The sequence below is a fragment of the Hydra viridissima genome, unplaced genomic scaffold (assembly GCF_058129835.1).
Source record: "Hydra viridissima isolate aposymbiotic clone 2 unplaced genomic scaffold, HvirCarnegie_v1 scaffold_12, whole genome shotgun sequence".
Taxonomy (NCBI): domain Eukaryota; kingdom Metazoa; phylum Cnidaria; class Hydrozoa; order Anthoathecata; family Hydridae; genus Hydra; species Hydra viridissima.
In genome coordinates, this window is record NW_028324311.1 from 15130694 (window position 1) to 15137650 (window position 6957).

Sequence of the window (6957 nt, forward strand, 5' to 3'; positions counted from 1 at the left end):
TTTTTGCTTTTTAGCATCAGTTTTATCACCCATTTTATTAAGGGAAAGAAAATTTTTTTCGATGCATTCAATTTTTCGCTCTTTAGCAATTAATTTTTTTGAAGAATGGAGACTCATTTTATCTCTGCCGTGATTTTCTTTAAGTCAATTCAATTTTTTTAAATCTTGGCACACTGTCGGCATCTTCGAAAAGTCTTCCGCGAAAAAATTATGATGGTAACCATGACAACTGTTAAGACATTTTTTTTCAATTCTTAAAAAAGAATTAAAAAGGATCTTAAAAAATACAGAGAGGATCTTAACGTCTATTCTTATAATCTGGTAACACAAGTTCTGCCAACTTACCTTCTTTATTTATATAATATTTTATTTTAAGTATGTTTACCGTTACCCCATTTTTTGTAATTTCTACTTTTTCATCACCCAGCTTGTATAATTCATATCCGCCAAAAAATTTATCTTTTGAAAATTTGCTTTGAATATTACCCATCTTTTTTAATCGTCGTCAATTATTTTACTCGAATTCAATTTTTTAAATCTTGGCACACCTTCAGCATCGTTTTTCAAAAAGATCACGTAAAGACCTTAGACTCTATGATAAAGATCACACCAAGAAATTTTTTAACATGTTAAAAGTTAAAAAATCAATTTTGCTGCTTTTTACGTTTTTCAAGCTTTTCAGAATTTAAAAATTCAATCTTGATTCCATCATCCACCTTTCCATCTCGACGCTCTAAATATCTCCATCCACGTCCAGTCCCTGCCATCGCTTTGTAAAGAGACTTGTATTCAGTCACCTCACCCGTTTCAATGTTGGTTATTCTCACAGTGATGGGTTTTTTCTTAACTAAACTAAGCCATTCCCATTTCGGATCAACAGGTTTTTTTTCTTTTGGAGGAGGCTTTACTTTTTTTTCTTTTGCTCTTTCTAAAATCTCATCTTTACTGATCAAATTATTTTCAACCGCAAGCATCATCAACGTTATTAAATCATCTGCTGTTTTACTAACGCCGTTTTCATTCAACAAATTTTTCAAATACGATGTTGTATATCTCATTTTTATTATACCAAGATTTTTTTTAAGTCAATTCAAAAATCATGATTCTTTAGAATACTCTCCAATGACTGGTCTTGTGTTTTTTATTGCTTTCACAAGCTCATCCTTTTTCATTTCCGAGTAACCTTTTATCGCATGGCTTTTACCTAATTCACACAATTCTTTTACCGTTTTGCTATCCGTTTTTATTCAGATAAAAAAACTAATAAACAGCAGTCATGTTGGTTCCATCTGAAACAAATTTAAGCAGTTTGTCAGAAATAACCACTGCAAAAATAACAGTATTTGCAATAGTTGAAGTTCGAAATTTAAGGTTTACCACTAATTCAGCTGTTTCCGACGCCACTCTTTCTTTTTGCTTGCTGATATCCACAAAGAACAACGGATATAATTTTATATATTCAAGCAAGGACAACCCAGATTGACAAACAAGTTCATTTGTGCCGTAATATTTTTCATCAAAAGAGAACGCATCTGAATAAGCCATAACCACTCTCTTTTCTCCAAAATTCAAGTCGTAATTGTAATTTGGATACTTTATTCCATTAACAGTCACGTAAAAATTGCTAACATCACAATGGTCAAATAGTGATGGATTAACTGTTTGACTGGAATTTCTGTTTGTCTGAAGTCCGAACAAGATAAATCTTGGAATGCTTTTGTCAGTGACTCTTCCAAGCGACCAGGTAAATTCTGTTTGACCGGCTGGAATAAGCTGTCTTTCACATTTGTTTGATTTATAAGCCACTTGAATGGGAATTTTTTGAGCTATTAAATTCATGAAATCAGTCTTTTTCGAAATATCCAATTCAACGCGAGGCATATAAAGTCTGAATTTTTTAAGGTTGATCATTCCTGCACTAACGCTCTCCGCTCTATAAATCGCATCATCACATTCTTTCTTTGTAAAGGTGATGGTATGCCTAAACCCATAAACAACTTTGTCATAGGTTTCGCAAAATCCAAAAATGTGCTTCAACGGAATTTTAAACGAAAAAGCTCCAACGGATGTAGTGTCTGCAAACAAATGGTCTCGTCTAACAATGAATCCTGAATTTCCAACAAGATTTGACGTATCCATATACCACATTTGCTTTAATCCATCAGCAAACTGAAATCCATAAGGATATTTCATCAATCCAAGTATGGTGGTGGCTGGACCTGGATACATCACTCTTTCCACTTGCTCTCCCGACAAGTCATAAGTCACATCATTAAACAAATACATCAAAGCGTTGTTCACCAGTGCAATGTTGTCTTTAGCATCGTAAAAGGTTCCATCGCTCTTTTTCAACACTCCTTCAATAAGAATGTAAGCCTCTGATGGTACTGTTTGAATCGATTGACAGTCAATCTCAAAAGTAATCGTGCCTGAAGAATTTAAATCGAGATTGGTTGGAAGGTACTCAAAAAAATCAACTTTTTCAATACCAATATCATACTCTGGGTTCTCAGTAACTCTTAATCGCTCAGTACTTATCATTTTTTATATAATAAAAAAAATTATTTAATTCATTTAAATGTCTCTCATTGCAAGACATTGCAAGTTTATAACAAGTCATCGCAATAGAATGCTATCTTCATACTATTTTCATGCCCTGCCCCATTTTCACCAGGTCTTGAATTCGAATCGCGTTCTTTTTAGACATTTTCTTAATTTGAATAGATGAACCAGTCTTTAATTTTTCAATGGTCTTTTTACCTTTATCAATAGCCACGTCTTTAGCAGCGGAGATGGCTGAAAGGGCTAACTCTGTCCCAGCAGATTTTGCAGCTGTAACTGCTTCTTGCCCAATTTTGCTTGATGCAGCATTTTTAAGCAAATTCACTGTTGCTTTTGATACACTTGACGCAGCTGCTCTTTTTATGAAATTTTTAATCATGTCTACAATACCACCTCCACCAACAACGTTCTTTTTCACATATCTTCTTTTGTTCACAATGAGCATTTTTTTTTAAATAAAACAATTTTTTTAAATAATTTTATCAATAGCCTTCATTAACGATTTATATTCCTCTTTATTAATCTCTCCTTGTCTCAACAGCTCATCGCAAATAGCAACAGCCTCGTTTCTTGAAGCCGTGTTTCCAGCATGCCAAGCAGCTATACTCAATTCAAGCTTTTCCACCAACGCATTAGGATCGCTTGGAAGAATAATGACACCGCGACCTTTTTTACCTTTTTCAATACGCATCATTTTTTCCCAAATAGGAGCAATAAGTTGTTGATACTTTGGTCTTCTTGATGATTTCGGTTTATGCGGTTGCGAATCAGATCTTATAGCATCACTGTCCATTAAAATTTTTTCATAATTTTGCAAATCTTCATCGGTATAGCTCTTTGGTATTGTTAATTCAGTCATCAGTTCCCAAAGACCTTTTGTTCCATTATACTTTTCTTCACCGACAATGATATCATTTCCATCTATTTCAACCTCCATTTTTCCAATGTACATTTTATCTCCAACTTTGTTCACTTCGAAAGGTCTTTTCTTTTTTTGATCGACTGACAGGCTTTTGATCGTCTTTTCATTGCTCTCGATGATGGGTTTAAATAGCTTGCTCACATCAGCTTGAAAATTCGTATCTGAAATGTTGTCATTCACGCTGTTCTGATAAATCCTCTTTCGTCTATCATTAATTTCTTTCACAATTTCATCCCTTTTATTCAGGTCTTGTATTTTAAAGAAAAACATCTTTTTAAAATACGTGGAAAAAAAACATAAATTGGTTTTTACGACTACGTTGATCCTTTCTTAAACAAATTGTTAAACGTTTGAATCGCGTCTTCTCGTCCTTTTTGGATCAAGTTTTCTTTAGTAACTTCATCTATTCCCTTTTTGGTTTTGGTTCGTATTTCCTCCATCAAGGATTTAAATTTTTGAAGCTCATCAATAATCAATTGAAACTCTGAATCGTTTATTTTTCCATCCATCAACGCTTTGGAAATGTGCTCGCTAATCGTATTCAATTTCGACTCTGCCAACACTTTGATCTTTTCATGCTTCTCCGCTTTTAATGCTAGTTTTTTGTTGACTTGTCCTCCTACAATGGATAAAAACCCCATTCCAATAGCCACACCTTCACACGCAATTGCAACAGGGGCAGCAGCGATGGTTGATAAAAGACCAATTCCAGTCACACCCAAAGCAATGCATAAGGTTTGGATTGTATTATCTACATTAGAAATGATCCTAAACACGCGATGGTACTTTTTGCTTAGATGAACTCGCTTTGCTTTTTCACTCTCTATCTCTTTCTGAATCTCGCTTATTTTATGAAGCCTATAAACATGCCCTTCATCTACAGGAGCTGATGGAAGAACTGGATAAAGTTTTTCATTCAATATTTCCATTTTTTATTAATAAAAAAACTATTTTAAATCAATATAGTTAATCTTGCAAAGTTTTTCTCCTTTTTTAACGGTGACTTCCTTGTTGTTATAATTGTGTATGGTTATAAATATCTCATCCACAGACTCGGAAAAAATAGCATCGTTTTTGAAATAATTCAATTGGTTGCTTATTTTATCCATCAAAGTGACGACAGCAATTCCTTTGTCTAATTGTAAACCTACAGACAACGATATCTGCTTGTGAGATACAGGAGGAAATTTAATGTCTTGTTGAGCAAAAATCTCATATTGTTTGTTAACGTTGAAATAAGGTGGATGATCTAACGTTTTCGTAGACACAATAATGTTGTTTGGTTTTCTTTCCTCCAACTCTCTAACCCTCTCTTCCAAAATTTTTAATTGCAAATCCAAACTATGAACTTCTGCTGAGGCAACATTTCTAAAAAACTTGTGAGGAGCATGCATTTTACATATTAAAAATAAATTTTTTAGATCATTTTATTCTTTATATGTGAGGAATAAAATGATTATCGTTTTAAGCAGCAGAAGCACACACTCTATATTCATCCTTTTTAAAACCTTCAATCAACGCCTCAATCTTTAATCTATTTCTTTTCTCCTCCTCATCATTGATGTAAATGATAAAGTTGTTTCCACCCGTTTCATTACGCATATCTTCTAACAATTCATTATATATATAATCATCATATTCATTTTGTTCTTCAACACTCATCGAATTGTAATCTAAAACTATAGTATCATTGTAAGGTTCATTGTAAGGTAAATCTTCAGGATCAACATCTTCTGAACTAGGCAAACTAAATACAGCAGCTTCGTCTAAAACATTAAAATCATCATCGCTTAAATAATATCTTTCCATAAATTCTTGCGTAAATTTTTCAGTATATTCTTCCATAAATTGTTCATAAATTTCTTCTATTTCATAAGTAAATTCATCTCTCTCTATCAACTCTAACGCATATTCTTCAAGACTAGTAATTTCTTCCGGCGTTGGAGGTTCTATCCTTTCATTCATTGCATTTAGCCGTTCTATCATCGCACGCTGATTTTCTGACATACTCATTGTTATTTTTTATATGAAAAGAAATTTATTTAACTCAAAATTCAAATTTTTTTTCTTATCATACAAAAACAGCGTGTCTATTTTTGCAAACTTAACAATTCATTATTATCTACCCATGAATTAAACGAGTCTGGATATCCTAACCATTTGACTAACGACTTGCTCTTGGTTTTGCGAATGATTTTTTCAATTCTAAATATGTCTTGATTGGTCTTTTGCATCTCCTGCTCGTAAAATGTACCTTGAATTTCTTCACCGTTAGCATCAGCGATTTTATACGTGGGTGGATTCGTATACTGAACATTTGACACGGTAAAAACCTCTTCAGTCCATCTCGGTGTATACCCCTTTTCAAAATGAGACTTCTTTTTTACAATTCGCACTTGATCACCCATGGAAAATTTTGGTTTTGCTGGTAATGTTTGATCCTTTCCATACAGACTCCACCAGACCCTACCTTTATTCTTTTCATCGCTAGCTTCCACTGGTGTCATTTTAATAGAAGAGTGCTTTGTGTTGTTGTAATTTTTCACCATCTCATCTAATACGTCGATGTATTTATTAGTGTTGTTAGCTGAAAAATATTTAAACATTCTCTCTTTCATTGTTCTATTCCATCGTTCAACAACAGAACTTTTTTCTTCATTTTCAGTGGAATACAGTTGCACACCCAACGCTCTCACATGTCTGTTGTAAAACTCTTTTCCTTTGTCTACCCACAATTTGACGCATTTTCTTTCTGTGAAAATCTTTTTCAACGCTTCAGCCACTTCAAGACCTGTTTTGCTTTTTAACGGAACAATCCATCCATACTTTGAAAACACGTCGATCACCATGAGCAAATATTTTACCCCGTTGTTGAATTTTGAAAACGATTGCATGTCAACCAAATCAGCAGCCCATATCTCATCAATGTCGTTCACAATCACTTTTCTTTTCTTAAAATGATGAATCACCGGTTTATGAAGCTCCTCTGCAAGTTGATCCGTCCATTTCAAATCACTCACACCCAATCCGAATTTAGCTTTGGCTTTGATGATGGGTTCGATGATTTTTCGCTCGCTTATTTCTCTCTGAGTAGGGTTTGGAATGGAGTTCATTTCTTCAAGCATCATTCGATCTGCTAAATTTCTGTTTTGCTTGTCGTTAAAATACTTGTAAGCTAAATCGTGGTGATATGCAGCATTGTCTACTCTATCCACCGGTTTGCTCCACTCTTGATACATGTCTGTGGAAGTAAGCCTTTTGTCTAAATTGGTACCAGGCCCTGCAAAGTTCATCCCTGGAATGTGCATTTCTCCTGGAAACTTTGCCCATGGAAGCTTTATTTTTTTTGAAAAATTGTTGATCGATTCTACCAAGTCTCCTCCACTAAGCGCATGCGCAGAAACAAACTTGCATTTACCTCTTCCGCAGACGACACAAGCTCCTTTGACTATATGCTTGTTGTTTTTTGTGAT